This window comes from Pelodiscus sinensis, chromosome 9, assembly GCF_052426305.1.
Source record: "Pelodiscus sinensis isolate ZL-2025 chromosome 9, ASM5242630v1, whole genome shotgun sequence".
Lineage (NCBI taxonomy): Eukaryota > Metazoa > Chordata > Testudines > Trionychidae > Pelodiscus > Pelodiscus sinensis.
This window is the reverse complement of record NC_143060.1, coordinates 35,514,369-35,530,423: the sequence shown is the minus strand read 5'-3', so window position 1 is coordinate 35,530,423 and position 16,055 is coordinate 35,514,369.

Sequence of the window (16,055 nt, the reverse complement as noted above, 5' to 3'; positions counted from 1 at the left end):
TGGCATTGTTCTGGGGTAGAGAGAGGAAGGGCTCGCGCATGCATGATGCCTGCCAGATAGGAGCGCATGGCCTCTAGGACACTGCTCTAAAATCTCTGATTGATGGCTCAATGGCAGCGTACCAACCTAATGATGAGCATCCATGAGGACACTCGTCTCAAAGAAAATCAGTTACTGTTGAGCAGGGCCGGCCCAAGGTACTCTGGCGCCCCGTGCACAAGTGCGTGGTGCTGCCCCCGGTCACACGGCGCATGAGCAGGCCCACCCCCTTAGGGTGCGCAGGCCTACCCCCGGGGCGCACAGCACATGTGCGGCCCGGCTACAGCTGCTGGCGCGCAGCCTAGGGCCCGACCCCAGTGCGCACAGTGCATGCGCGGCCTAGCTACGGCCGCTAGTGTGCAGCCCGGGGCCCACCCCTAGGGCACACGGCGCAAGCGTGGCCCAGTCCAGCCTGGTTGTCACTGCTGGCACGCGCGCCAGGCCGTGTAGGGCCCCACAGCCATGGGGGGAAGGGCATCGCTGGCCGGTGCCAGGGTAATGCGGGCGCTATTGTGGGCCCCCAAATCCACCTCCTGAAATAGCTTTCTAGCTTTCTACTCGTGTGACCTAGGGTAAAGAGGATGATACCTAGAATCTGTTAGTCAGATTGGCGAGCCTTACCCACATGAATTGTAATAAACTTCTCCCTTAGGTTATAATTCAGTTCATTTTGGATCAGACTCATACTGATTTACCACTGATAATTCCTACAAAACTAAGGGTTTTCCTTCTAAGTATTGGCCATGCCTGATCCTGCATTCTGTTTGACATCTGACACAAACACTATGAAGTATAGAATGACTACATCCTTACTAATGTCACTATATACAACTTTCCTACAGATATTATTGGAGATAATAAAAATGCTCATTAAATAAAACAGGTATAATAAGGTAATTTTATTAAGCTACTAAAACAAAATACAAGCTTGAAATACAGTGAAATTATAGACAAAAAATTGCAAGTATATTCAAGTCTTTTGATTTATTTCGAGTATAGAAATGTAGCATTAAATGAGTAACAGTTTGGATAAAAGAAAAACAACAACCTTCTCCAAGGATTCAAGAGAATGCAGCGATCATTACTTAAGGGAAGATTCTGTATAACTTCCATTATAACAATACTGCTTCTTATAAGGAGTAGTGAAAGAAAATTCAATCTGACAAGAAGTCAAATTTTCTATTTTACCATCTTGAGAAGTACAAGCTGATACCTGCTTTCAATTTAACTTCAATTTCTATATATTCAGCCTTTTCCTGTCACATATATTGATTTACAAATATAAATTGAAGTTGGTAATATCTGCACCTGAATACTAAGAAAACAAAGAAATCTACTGTATACACTTGAAAAGAATGATTCTCAAAATTGTTAGTGGGAAAATATATTTAGGGCCAAATTCACAAGAGTATTTAAGGGCCAAACTGTCATTTCTTGTGCCTAAAGCCCTGAATCAGGCCCCACTGAGATTCACAAAACGCCAAACACAGTTGCCTAAACTCACTTTATGATTAAATTTTTCAGTAAAGGTTTCATAGTTGCCCAAGTTCCTGTCTCTGGGTGTGCATTGCTGCCTTCTAGACTTCTGGGCATCTATCTCCTGCGTAAGCCTTAGAGTGATCCATAGACTAGAGGGAAGATAGGTGCTCTAACTCACCTGTAGTATCCAATCTAGTACATAGGCTCATCAGAGCTTGCCTACTAGATCAGGCACGGTATACAAACTTACTAAGAAGAATTGGGGTGGTGCTGCAAGAGGAGAATCGCCCTCATAACTTTTAACCCAGTGGTTAGTATAATCACCTGGGAGACTCGATTCCAGTTCCCTCTCTGCCCAAAGGGGGGGAAGGTATTTGAACAAGGGATTTGGTCATAGGCGTGTGCAGCACATTCCATTAGGGTGTGCACCCAAATAATTTTTTTAAAATGTACTCTTTGACCCCCATTAGCCACACACCCTTACCCCCGTTACCACACCTCTGGAGGTAATACTTTCAGGGCAATATGGACACAAGACCAGAAATAAAAGGGGTCATGTGACACACACCCCCCAAGGACTTTTCCCACCATCCTCCTACCAATGGGGATTAGTTTGGCCCTCACCAAACCCCCCTCATGCATCTATCCCACAATTGCATTACCCCAATGTGTGTGACATTAACTCGGGGGCAGAGAGGCTGGGGGAAGTGTTCCCTCTAAGAGTTTCCTTCCATGAGCACAATAAATTTTGTGTTATGCACCAGTACTGAGTTTGTGGCTTGTTTGGATGTGCCACTGTGGCACCCAATTAATTATTAATAAGTATCTTATAAACCTTTACCTTTCCCCTCTGCTGCCCTGTCTCCTCCCCTTGCTCCATCAGCCCCCTTGGTGCCTGCTGCCTCCCCCAACCTCTCATCCATCTCTGCTGTCCTGACTCATGCCCTTCTCACTGCCCTCAGCCTTCCTGAGACCTGCCCCCCCTCCACCAGCCCTTCTCTCCCCCCCTGTGCCCACTCCTCCAGTAGCCCCACTCTAATCATGTGAGCTACCCCTCCTCATCCCCTCTCCTAACACCTCCCTCTACACACCTGCCCTGCCTCTCTCTACTCTGGTGCTGGTCCCCCCGCTCCCCTGCAGGTGTCTGCCTTTCTACTTCACCCCCAGAATCCCCTGGCACCTGCACCTTCCCTTACCCTGCACCCTCTTGGTGCCTCCCCCTTCCCTCACTGCCCCTGTCCCCTTTGCTCTTTTTCCCTGATGCCCACCCCCTCACCACCCTCTGCCCCCGTTCCCCTCATGCCCCTGTGCCCTCACAGATGCCTTGCTCCATCCTCGCCTTCCTCATGCCCACCCCTTCTTTCAAGCCTTCTCCCAGCACCTCCCCTTTTCCCCTCTATCCCCCAAAGCCCTTCCCCTCTCCTCTCCCAGCATCATCCTGTCCCCCCCTCTCACTGACACCTTCCCTCCTGCCCTTTTCCTCGTTGTCTCCACTTGACCCCCTGGCATTTTTCTCTCTCCTCCACCCTGTCCCTTGGTGCCTTTTCCTTTCTTCTCCTGACCTGCCTCCCTCCCCTCAGCACAAGCCCCTTCCTCTCTGACCCTTTCCCCCTATTTTTCCCTCCTCCTCCAGCAGCCGCCAGCTGGTCTGTAACAGAGTTCTAGGGTCGCCCCGACTGTCGCCCCACAGTGCTCCCCCTACTCTGTCTTCCTTAGGTTTCTCAGCCTCCTTTTGGGCCACAAACCCCCACCCTGCAGTCTCTGATTCCCAAAGTTCCGGTAGTCTCCCCAGCACTTGGTGCCTGCACCGGGTTCAACTTGTAGGATTGCCAGGTGTCTGGTTTCTACCGGACAGTCCAGTTTTTGGGCCCTCTGTCTGGTAAAAAAATGCAATGTCTGGTATTTCCTGGTTTTCCGGCTGGGCGCCAGACTGAAGCCTGGCAGCAGCGGGGGCAATGACTGGAAGGTGGGGCGCAATCGGTACTGGGAGCCTATAGTTGAGTCTGACTTCTTGGGGAGGAGGAGAAGCCCTGTCCCTGAGCATGTTGTGGAGCTGCAGCTGGTAGGGTTACCAGGTAGACCACCCTCAGAAAAACAGGACACACTTAATCATGGACGGGGGGAGGATGGGAAGAAGAGCTGGCAGGGGGAGTCAGGGGCCGCAGGGCTGTCTGGGAGGAAGAGGGGCCCGGAGGAAGGAGGTGCAGGAAGCAGAGCTGGGGGGGGTTGAGGAACGCCGGGTTGGCTGGGAGGAAGAGGGGCCCGGAGGAAGGAGGTGCAGGAAGCAGAGCTGGGGGAGGGTTGAGGAACGCCGGGTTGGCTGGGAGGAAGAGGGGGGGATGAGAAGCAGGTCTGGGAGGGCGGGGGCCAGCCGCACTGCCCCCAACCCCGGCCCCCCCTTCCTCGGTCCAGCCGCACTGCCCCCGACCCTGGGCCAGCTGTGCTGCCCTTGACCCTGGGCCTCACCTCCCCGGACCAGCTGCGCTACCACCGACCCCGGGCCAGCCGCACTGCCCCTGGGCTCCCCCAACCCAGCCACGCTGTCCCCGGGCCCCCCAGACCTCGGGCCAGCTGCTCTGCCCCTGACCCCAACCCCTCCTCCCCGGACCAACCGCGCTGCCCCTGACCCAGACCGGCTGCGCTGCCCCCGGACTCCCCTGACCCCGGATTGGGCCAGGCCAGCCGCACTGTCTCCGGGCCCGGCCCCCTCCCTTCCTGGACCAGCCGCGCTGCCCCCAACCCCCCCCCCCCCCCCCCGCCCTGGACCAGCTGCCTTGCCCCTGGGCCCCCCGACCCCAAGCTGGACCAGCCGCGCTGCCCCCAAGCCCAGCCCCTCCCTTCCTGGACCACCTTCCCACCCGGGGTTTAAACTTATCTCGCTTGCCTGGGAGGCGGGGTGAAGATGCTGCTCCCTGCAGGCTGTTTCTGTGGAGTCCTAAGACCTGCCGGTTTTGGCCACGCGTGCATGGCAAACCCGGCGCAGCGTCCGTTCCCCAGTGCACCAGGGCGGCCCTTTGAAACATTAGGGTGTGCCTGGGCACATACCATGCGCACACCTATGGATTTGGTACTTTGATTTGGTATCCTTCAGTCTCTTCTGTTGAAGTTGTTCCACTATTGATAAATAATGAGTCACTGAGTGACTGTTTAATTCTGTATCTGTAACCATTGTATCTGGTGGTTAGAACTCTTATCTGGGAGGTGGAAGACCTAGGATCCAGTCCCCCGTTCCACTCCTAAATTATTTTATCAGTCTAGCCGTCGGGGTTTATACATATTGCCAATCAGATGTGTGTATGTATATGCATGTAATATAATCTGTAAATGTAGTAGGATGTGCCATTTTAGTTGTATGTCTGCATCTCCTTATTTAATTTGAATTATTTTGCTTTCATACCGTTTTAAACATTTTAGTCGGTTAAAATTAATTTTTTACTTTATATCTGCAGCAATTTGGAAACCAGTTGTTAATGTAATGGGGGTATTAGTAGTAGTTACAGTTGTTAGGTATCACATAAAAAATCAGTTTCTGGGCTTAAACATATGGTGACATTATAGCAGGATCCAGTCCAGACTGGTTTTCTACATGCTACATGTGGCTGACATGTAATGACTTGTACAATGCAATTCTTTTGTCAACATTAAGTGTCGCTTCCTGCTTTTACTCAACGATTTTAAAAAATATTCCTTAGTGTAGGGATGAAGGCAAAATTAATCCTGTTCAGCAGAAAAAGGGTGCTTTGTATGGATAAATGAAACTGAAATTTCCTATTAAAGAATTAATATGAATTTCAAATTAAAAGAAGCTTGTAGCTGCAAATGATATATTTGCTTCCCCCTCCCCCGCCCAATTTAAAGGCAAAACCTATGTATGAGATTTGAAGTATAAATAATTCCCATGGCCTCAGTGAAGAAACAGCTGCAGAATATAGTCGTATTTGCATATAAATTACATTATTGCAGCTCAGAGAGGAATATTGAAAATTTTACATTGCTATAGTGAAAACCTGATAGTCACGCAAATTTAGGTCAGATTGTGTAATTTTTTTAAAACCGGTACATGATGTCTGTCTGATCACACTTTCAATTGGATTTGGGCTGTATACATTTTACTCACTACAAAATTGTTGATTTTTTAAATGTGAACTTATTAACCTATTACTTTTTTAAATAGGTTACAAACATTTAGGTCAGCAATCTAAACAGTTTTTAAATGCTCTGAATATTCAGCAATCCAACTGCCTAACTGCAAACCATGCACTTTAACTGCAGTACTAAAATCCTGTGATTTTGGGAAAATACTATTTAGATCAGATGAAAGAAGTCCTACCAACTATCTCAGTCATTTCTCAGGCCAAATTACTAATGGACAGAACATTAGTAACATTTCATTTTAATATTTTCCAAACAATGGCCTCAGGACCAACTATATCTAGGATATGGTGGTTTTCTCTAAAAATTCCCTCCAGTCAGGGCCAGTAGTTAAACTGGTGAGATGTCAGACCTAAACAAAAATGTACTATTTCAAAACTAAAGCTATAAATATTTGACTATAACAGACATCTTATTCCAGTTGCTCTACAACCCCACCCTGCAATACAGTAAAACGAGTGGCAGAATAATATCTATATATTTCTTGGTGAAGTATTCTGCATGTTGTTTCATTAACAGGTTTCAATAACTATATGAGCCATGCTGCCATTATCTAGCTGCTAATTTTTGGCTTTCTGAATATTTTCTTGAGCTTAGGCTATTACCTATGCTTTGGATCTTACTCTCTCCTGCTGGCATAATTAAACTACCCCAATGAGCAATGGTAGCTATATTGGCAGGAAAGCGTCTCATACTGACAACGCTGTCCACGCATGTGTTTTGTCAGTGAAACATATATCAGTTGGCATGTATTCTTTTCACACCCCCGCCAAAAAAAGTTTTGCCAACAAAAGTGCTAGTGTAGACAAAGCTTGAGCATCCCTGGAGGAAGCTGTAGATCTCCAATCCACAGAGGAATTAATCAGATGCAGCTCAATCTAATTAGTCTGAATGCCTTATGAAGGGGCTGGGTGCCATTTAGGGAAGAAACAAACAGATGAAAGCCTCTTCCTGGAAGCTGGGACAGGAATATCTAAAGAACATAATAATGTAAGACTGGCATACTGGGTCAGACCAAAGGTCCATCCAGCCCAGTACCCTGTCTGCCAACAGTGGCCAATGCCAGGTGTCCCAGAGGGAGTGAATCAAACAGGTAATGATCAAGTGATCTCTCTGACAAACAGAGGCTACGGACACCATTCCTTACCCGTACTGGCTAATAGCCATTTATGGACTTAACCTCCATGAATTTATCTAGTTCTCGTTTAAACCCTGTTCTAGTCCTAGCCTTCACAATCTCTTCAGGCAAGGAGTTCCACAGATTGACTATGCGCTGTGTGAAGAAGAACTTCCTTTTATTTGTTTTAAACCTGCTGCCCATTAGTTTCATTTGGTGGCTCCTAGTTCCTAGTTATATTATGGGAACAAATAAATAACTTTTCCTTATTCACTTTCTTCACACCACTCATGATTTTATAGACCTCTATCATATCTCCCCTTAGTTTTCTCTTTTCCAAGCTGAAAAGTCCTAGACTCTTAAATCACTTCTCATATGGGACCTGTTCCAAACCCCTAATCATTTTTAGTTGCCCTTTTCTGAACCTTTTCTAATGCCAGTGTATCTTTTTTGAGATGAGGAGATATCCATCCCTGGGGCAGCCCCTGTTGGCTACCCAGCTGCTTCCTGAATGGGATCAAGCCCACCAGCCAGTGCTCCAGAGGCTGATGCCTTATTCCTGAATTCACTGGAGATCCCACCCCACCTCCAGCAGGTCCCTTATAGTGCTTTCCGAAGCAGTGGCCCAGGACACTGTAGCTGTAACACAGCAGTTACTGGAGACACTGCAGGCAGCTACTATCACAGGGTTCCTGGGCATAGTTACCACTGCTCCACAAACAGCAAGCTAATGTCCTAGAGAAAGTGTATAAAGCAAAGGCTGCTTGAGCCTCTGAGATGAGCAATTCACCTGAAAGTGCAGACCTACCAAGGCAGAGGAGGAGCTTTGTCACAGGTTCATCTTCTCCCCAATTCAGGGTCTCTAATTCTTCCAACTTTCTGGTGAAGTATGACCACAGAAACGATGCCAAGTTTCTAGATTTTGTTGATGACATTCTGGAACCAAAAAGACATTGGTTTAGAGCAGTAGTCACCAACCACAATTGGGATCTACTGGTAGATCTTGGAGCCTCTGACAGGTGATCCTGACAGGTTTGGCCAAGAAGCTATCAAGTGCCAGCACTTCAGCTGCCCCTCCCCCCACTGCTGCTCATCATAAGAACATAAGAACAGCCGTACTGGGTCAGACCAAAGGTCCATCTAGCCCAGTATCCTGTCTACCGACAGTGGCCAGCACCAGGTGCCCCAAAGAGGGTGGGCCGAGGACAATGATCAAGCGATTTGTCTCCTGCCATCCCTCTCCAACCTCTGACAGACAGAGGCCAAGGATACCATCTTATCTCCTGGCTAATAGCCTTTTATGGACCTAACCTCCATGAAATTATCTAGCTTCTCTTTAAACTCTATTATAGTCCTAGCCTTCACAGCCTCCTCTGGCAAGGAGTTCCACAGGTTGACTACACGCTGTGTGAAGAAGAACTTTCTTCTGCCCTTTGCCTTGCAGCTGCCCCTCCCACTGGGGAAACCTCCGGCTTTCTATGCAGGGCAGGGGAGGGAGAGGAGTGATGCTGATGTCAGGGTGCCCCCTCCCACTCTGTAGCCTTTCTCCACAAAGCATGGAAGAGGCACAACAGGACTTGGGATGCAGTTTGCTGGCTGCTTTGGGGAGTAAGCCTGCCTTAGCCCCACTGCATCGCCACCCAAAAACCACCTGAGGTAATCAGTGCCCACCTGGAGCCCACATCTCAAACTTCTACCCCAATCATGAACCCCCTCCTGCACTCTAAGCCCCAAGCCCTCCTGCATCCAAATGCCATCCAAGAGCCTGCACCTAGAACCCCCTTCCACATCCCAACTGCCTACCCCAAGGGCAAATCAGAGCCCTTTTCACACTCCAGATCCCTTAATCCAAGGCCAGAGCCTGCACCCTAATCCCCTGCCCTAGCCTGTTGAAAGTGAGTGAGGATGATCAAGAGAGAGATGATGGAATGAGCAGGGGCGTAGGAGAAGGGGAGGGAAGGAGGCAGGGCAAGGGCATTTATATTTGAGGTAGATCCTGGATTGCACTTATATTCAAAAAGTGATCTTGTGCTCAAAAAGGTTGGAGACCACTAGTTTAGAGTACTAAAACACTGCAGGCTTCAATGGACATAGCTGACACCTCAGCTAGATCCACAGCAACTACAGTCATCATATCTAGGGCCTCCAATTTCACAGCCACCACATTTCCCTGAGAAATACACTCTACCATGGAAGACCTCATGTTTGAAGGGGAAAAGCTGTTTGCCAGCAAAATCAATTAAGTCCTCCATACAATTAAGGACTCATGAGCCATGCTTTGCTCTCTAGGAATTCAGACCCTGGCCACAAGGAAAAGGCAGTATAGGTACCAATCATGCCAATGTCCTAAGTACACCTCCTATACCCAACAGAGGCCATACAAACAACAACCATACCAGCAAAGACAAAGGACATAGTGTTGACACCAACCAGCTACATGGACAGACCAACGTCCAGCCTTCAACGAATTTGAAATGTTGGTCAAGGGTCTTGAAGACCTCCTACTGGTTTCAATACTGGACACAACCATCCTATTCTTTGGGGATTGCCTATGCAACAACTGGGCAGCTATAACTCAAAGGCTCCCAACCTCCACCTATTGTGAGATCACATTCCAATAGATCTATTTCCACTTGGAGTGGAGTACCCACAGGGACATCTCTCTCAAATAAGGGTAGGTTACTCACCTCGTTCTGTAACTGGCATTCTTCAAAATGAATGTACCTGTGGTTGTTCCACTATCCACCCTCCTCGCCCTGCTTTAGAGCTAAACAAGCTGTGACATAGAAAAAGAACTGAGGGGACAAGTCAGTGCACTCGACACTTTAATGGACATCAGTGCATGAGGCAAGCACCATGTGTGCACAGCTCATACTGGGACTGCTATGAAACTCTCCCAGCAAAGACACAGAGTTGCACTTACACCTGGGCTGTGTCTACACTGGGCCACTTATTCCAGAAAAGCAGCCGCTTTTCCGGAATAACTTGCCAGCTGTCTACACTGGCCACTTGCTTTTCCGGAAAAGCAATGACGATCTACTGTAAAATTGTCAGTGTTTTTCCGGAAAAACTATGCTGCTCCCATTTGGGCAAAAGTCCTTTTCCGGAAAAACTGTACCAGAAAAGGGCCAGTGTAGACAGCACAGTAGTCTTTTCCGCACAAAAGCCCCGATCGCAAAAATGACAATCAGGGCTTTTTTCCGGAAAAGCACGTCTACATTGGCCACAAACGCTTTTCCGGAAAAAGTGCTTTTCTGGAAAAGCATCCTGCCAATGTAGACGTGCTTTTTCTGGAAATACTTATAACGGAAAACTGTTCCGTTTTAAGCATTACCGGAAAAGGGTGCCAGTGTAGACGTAGCCCTGGAGTGGAGCACCCTTAGGGACACTCATCTTGAAGAACTGCAGTTACTGCATGAGGTGAATAAATTTCCCTTCTCTTGTCTCACAGCAGCATTCCTATGTCCGTGCATTAGAAGAGTGGCGAGTTAAGTTGTTGGTTCAGTATTGACACAGAAGAAGTCTTCAGATGGGCCTAAATTATTTAAGAGATTAATTTTTACTGATTTTCTGTGGCATTGTAGCTTCTGAGATTCACTGAACATCAGTGAATCTTAGATTCTTAAGTCATTGAAGTGCATTTGAAAAGTTTACCTACATAGCCAAAAGTAGCACTTACTGAATCACCACCACCAAATACTATTAGAAATTATTAGGAAACTATAACCAATTAAACAGGCACGCTTCAGTTTGTGACACACTGTAGGAATACATTCCAAATTCAGAAGGCTTGTTTAGTGAGAAAATTGCTGTAAGAGGAAGATAAGAGGCCCAAGTGAATGACTCCCTTTCTCTCTTGGGTATGATTGTCTCAGACAATCATATCAGCAGAGAATTAGATTATCACTTCCTGGAATAGCTTCACTGAAATGACAACATATATTTGGGATGATGGTGCAAAAATGGATATTGCATTTGGGAAGAAGCTAAAACTGGCTGTTTAGATTTTTAAAAAACATGTTTTAGAAAAGCTTGTGGGTCCACAGAAATTAAGCCCTGCCCTTTGACTAGCAATCAGCCAATCAGAAATGCTCTTTCAATTCAAACAATTAATAATATTTCTGTCTTGTAACTGAAAGGATACAATTTTCAAAATTATTGCAGAGTGGGAGCCATAAAGTCATGCTTGAGGAAGACTGCACTTAATATAATTTATTTTAGATTTCCATCTAGGGTATGTTCTGATACTTCACATGAAAATCAAATTGTCCATGTAAAATGGTTTCCAGGTGATATGTTGACCCCGTGGGTTTTAGTAAAATAATAGATTCAAAGTTATTTTTGACTCCTGCAATCTATAAAGGCTGGTTATCTGTTTTTGAAGGATTTGATAAGGAAGAAAAAATAGCTTCTGGATACTGATATTTTTCTCATTTAATGGGAAAAACATTAGAACCACAAAGTCTTTATTGGATTCCATTGTAAATACTGCACTGACATAAGTTTGGGAGGTTGCTGTTCTGTGTGAGTAGAAGTGTATTTGTGTAACTTGCATCTACTGTTATAGGTATATGGAATTTGTAATATTTCTGACATGCACATGTAGCTTTTTAAGTGGAGGCATTCACTATGCCACTCTCTCTCAAATTCAAGGTTGTCACATTTTAAAATATATCAACAGTGCCTGCCCTAGTGAAAGTTTTATTAAATAATAATTCTCTTGCATGCTTTGAAAAAGGAAAACACTACCTAATAGTATTAAAAACAATTAAGCTCCTAGTGTAAAATGGTAAAATGCTGCAGGATTCTTTGCTTTTTAAATACAACACTAAGCACTAAATTATCTAAAAAGGAACATGGTGTTACTTCACATTCTGTACATCCTGATCTGCACACTCATATAACATGGGCTGCAGTTTGATTTATTCTTAGGTTTTTATTTAAATTTGCATGTATGTCCTCAAGAATGCTCATCAATATAGCTGTTATAGTCACTTCTATGCTATAATTTGGTTGGTTGATGATGACACAGAGTAATCATCACTAGTGATCCCTCAGGGTTAAAGATGATCTCTTTCACAGGTTTTATTTTTCATGGGTGCTTTGGTGACTAAGGAGTCTGATCCTTGAGCCACAAGCTCATGGACAGATGGCACTGGAATACAGGGTTGGCTCACGATTGCTGCATGACAGTTGTCTTCCCATTCTCTCTAAAGTGGACATTCCCTTTCTGATAAGACTTTGTCAGTTACTCTTGTCCTGGGCTGCTGTATCCCAGATAGCAATGTGAATGTGTAACCAGTCAACTTGTAAGTACCACCCATATCTGGTGATGCTTACTGGTTTTGGGTAACTGGTAGGGGTTGGAGCAGCCCAGTGGGGCCTGCCACAGGCATGGAGTGATCCAACCTAGCTGAAGCAGCCCCTGCTCCCCCCACCCCCGACCCAGAAGAAGTTAATATTAACATTTAACTGATTCACTGATTAAACAGAATTTTACATCCCTAATCACAGTGTGTGCTGTCAATGCCACTTCTCTCGATGTTTACTTTGAGGATATCTTTAAAGCATTTATTTTGGCCTCCCTGATTCCTTTGTCCTTTGGTGAGTTGGCCATACAGCAGTTGTTTTTGTTTTTGTTTTTTTGGTAAGCATATAACAGGCATGCACACACAATGCCTGCTTCACCTTAGCTGGTGCTCAACACTGAAGATATCGGCCTCTGAGGTCACTGAATTTATTGCTATAATCTTCCTACTTTATGTTGAGGATCTTCCAAAGAAAGTGCTGGTTCCAGCTTCCAACTTTTCAGGTGTTTTTTATAGGTTGCCAAGTCTCAGCCGTAGAGTTGAGATAACCGCTATGTAAGAAATTAAAAGTCTGGTATGTGTCTTGATGTTGTGATTGTTGGACACCTGAAGAGACGATCTGCCAAAGACATGGCTGGTGCAGCGGGTTCTGTGCTGAATCTTGATATCTATGTCTGCCTCTATGAGAAATGGCTGCCAAGGTAGGCAACGTATTCTACATTTTCCAGTTCGTCTATGTCAATGTAGATCTCCTTTCTGGGTCTGATGATTGACTGAGGACTGGCTAGTGGAGAACTTTTGTTTTGCCGATGTTCAGAGTTAGCCCTAGGCTTTTGTAAGCTTCAAAGAAACAATTAAGGGCTGTTTGTAGATCCTCTTTTTAGTGTGCAATTACAGCACAATCATCAACATAGCAGTGTTTTGTATGTAGGCTGAAGATGTTGCTATCAGTCCTCTATTGGATGCTAATGCTCTGTGGTAGACAGTAGGTTAATGTTTTTATAGCTTCTGAGAAAAGGGTGAGTGCCAGTACACAGCCAGGTTTTACACCACTTCAGATGACAGAGAGGTAGAACCATTGCACAGGATGGAGGCAGTCATTTGGTCATGGGGAAGTCTTACAATAGTGATAAATTTGGTTTGTCAACCACACTTGGACATGATTTCTACAGAGCTGTTACACACATTTTATGACAGATTCAGAGCAATCATTAAGAATGACTCTCCGGAACAACTTCTCCAAGTTGTCCTCATCCGCTTAGGGATGGTCTTTCAGGTTGGGACCCCTGCAGCTTGTATCTAATCACCTGGGGGGGGGGGGGGTGAAGCCAGAGAAGGAAATAGACGCGTAAATTAAAACAAACGCTTTAATATAGTTAAACCACAAGACTATATTATTTTACATAAAATTTAACAAGACATCATCTGGTATGAACATTGAGGGGCAGTCCCCCAATGTTCCCTTATACTAACTTACAGAGTCGTCGGTGCAAAGGCGATGGTGGTGTCGCTGGCGACCTCAAGCCTTCGGCTAGTTTAAAGCCTAGGGCGAGGAACAACCAGGCGTCCCTCGGCGGATGATCCCGGTCCGATGCTTAGCGACCTCAAGCCTTTGGCTGATTTAGAGCCTAGGGTGAGGAGCAGCTAAGGCGATCCCTCGAAGGCAGGTTGGGTTCAAAGACGTCCGGTTCGCCTTCCGCGGAGCTGCCTCGTTTCCGGATCCTCTTCCCACGCTTCGGTGTGGCAGGACCAGGCGATGGTAGACTCAGTACTATCTTAATCTAACTATTCTAAAATAAAATTCTTATCGTGACGCACCCGTTGGACACACTCGATGACGGCCGATATGCATCAACCGATGGAGCCTGCCGAACAGTCACGACGATAAGCTAACTATTCTAATGGCTAAGCTAAACTAACTAAACCTAACCTAAAATAGAGAAAGCATAACCTTCTGTCAGCTTTGCTCTAAAAAGACTGTACTAGAACCTAAATGGAGGAAGCATAACCTTCCGTTAGCTTCTCCTGAGAAATGCTTTACAGGACTTCTCTCATACAATTATGCTAAACCTAGGACAAGATAGACCTCACTCTCTCGCCTAACCCAACGGACCCGACGCAGCAGTCCTAAGGATAAGCCTAGGGACAGAACGAACAGCTGCAGGACAGAGACTTATATAGAGTTGGCTAATGAATATTCATAAGTTCCATGATTCAAATTGATTGGCTAACAGCAATGCTCTTTCTGCATATCTTTAAATTGATTGGCTAGTGGATAATGACACATGAATCTTATTACATTTAAACCACAACAGGTATGAATCTTATTATATTCAAATATTTAATAGACACACCTGGTGATACGTGTGGTACGTGACATAAGCTGATTTGGTTATAGAAGTCAGAGACTAAGACTCGATCAAAATGGAGTCTTGGAAGCTATTTTGAGCATCTAGCCTTATTGACATATCCAATATACATAGATGATTGACATATATTGAAAACACATCTCATAATACATACACACAGATTTTACAAGATTTTTCACAGTTCTTCCTTAAACATTTTACAACATGGTACAGAGTGAACTCATCATCAAAATGGTTACATTCACAACTCACATAGTTATTACATTTCAGATGGATACATGTGTGTTATATTCTTGATACAATGCATTTACTGCTACAGAGCCTCATGGCTGACAGAGTCAAAGGCTTTAGTCAGCTCAACAAGGGCCATTTACAGCTCCTGATGTTGTTCTTGACATTTTTCCTGGATCTGCCTGACTGCAAAAAACATGTTGGTGGTGCCTCATGATGTTCTGAATCCACACTGGGGTTCTGGAATTACTCCCTCTGCAAGAGAGAGCAGGCAATTCAGCAAAATTTTAGCAAAAATCTTCCCAATGATGGAGAGGAGGGCAGTGCCTCAATAGTTGCCACAATCAGCCCTGACTCTCTTTCTGAAAATGATGATGTTTGCATTATGTAAGTTAGCACAGACTTTTTCAGTGCGTCAGTTTTTAAGGAGCAACAAATGGAGCAGCAAATGATGCTTGTTAGTGTTTCTCACCCCACTTTCAGTACTTCAGATGGTATGCCAGCAGGACCTGGTGCTTTATTGTTTTTCATTTGTTTAATTGTGTTGCAGACCTCCTCAGGAATAGGTGTGTTGGCAAGAGTTTTCAGATCAGGTGTTGAGAGAGAGATTTCTTTTCTGCTACATGGAGGGTAGAGGGGGCATGGGTACTGTTCCAGATCTGTCCAGGGTCAGTGCTAGGCAAGGGGATAGAGGCAGGATGGGCGTGTTAGCCCAAGAACTGTATGTTGACATCTAAAGTAACATGTGACTAACTAGTAAGATACAAACTAGTGGGTTTATTAAAGAAAATACAATGTACAAGTAAACAAGGACCCCCAACTTAACTAAAGCAATACAAAATAGGCTTGGTTGTAAACAGGATGGAATATGGCATAACTCCAGAGCACCTAAAACCTTTACAGAAACAAAGGGAACCAAAATAAGGATAACAAAAGTAACCACACTACCATATCTTGTTGACAGGAGATTGTAGACAGAGGATCAGAAATTCGGGATCTGACACTCACGAGCCTCAGAAACACACAGGTAATCAAGTAACTAGCTGTTTTCTTCTGTTTTCTACTCTTGACTTGTTACTGTGTGTATAGTATGAGAACTGACGAGTGATGGCTACAGGTGTGTTTGTGTAAGATCCTGAGGGAATAGATAGAATAAGTGTGAATCTTACTGTCCTGGTGTGTCTTGGCGCTTTCTAGCAGCTCTGCACCTGAGCAGCACAGACAGCTGTCAGACTACTGCATCTGAGGAGACAACAGTAACACTCAGGCAAATAGGTCTGAGGGGCAGGTGAATACTCCTTAAGTAACTTCACCATTACTAAAGCAGATTTTGAATCACCTGGCTCTTCCTTTATGCCC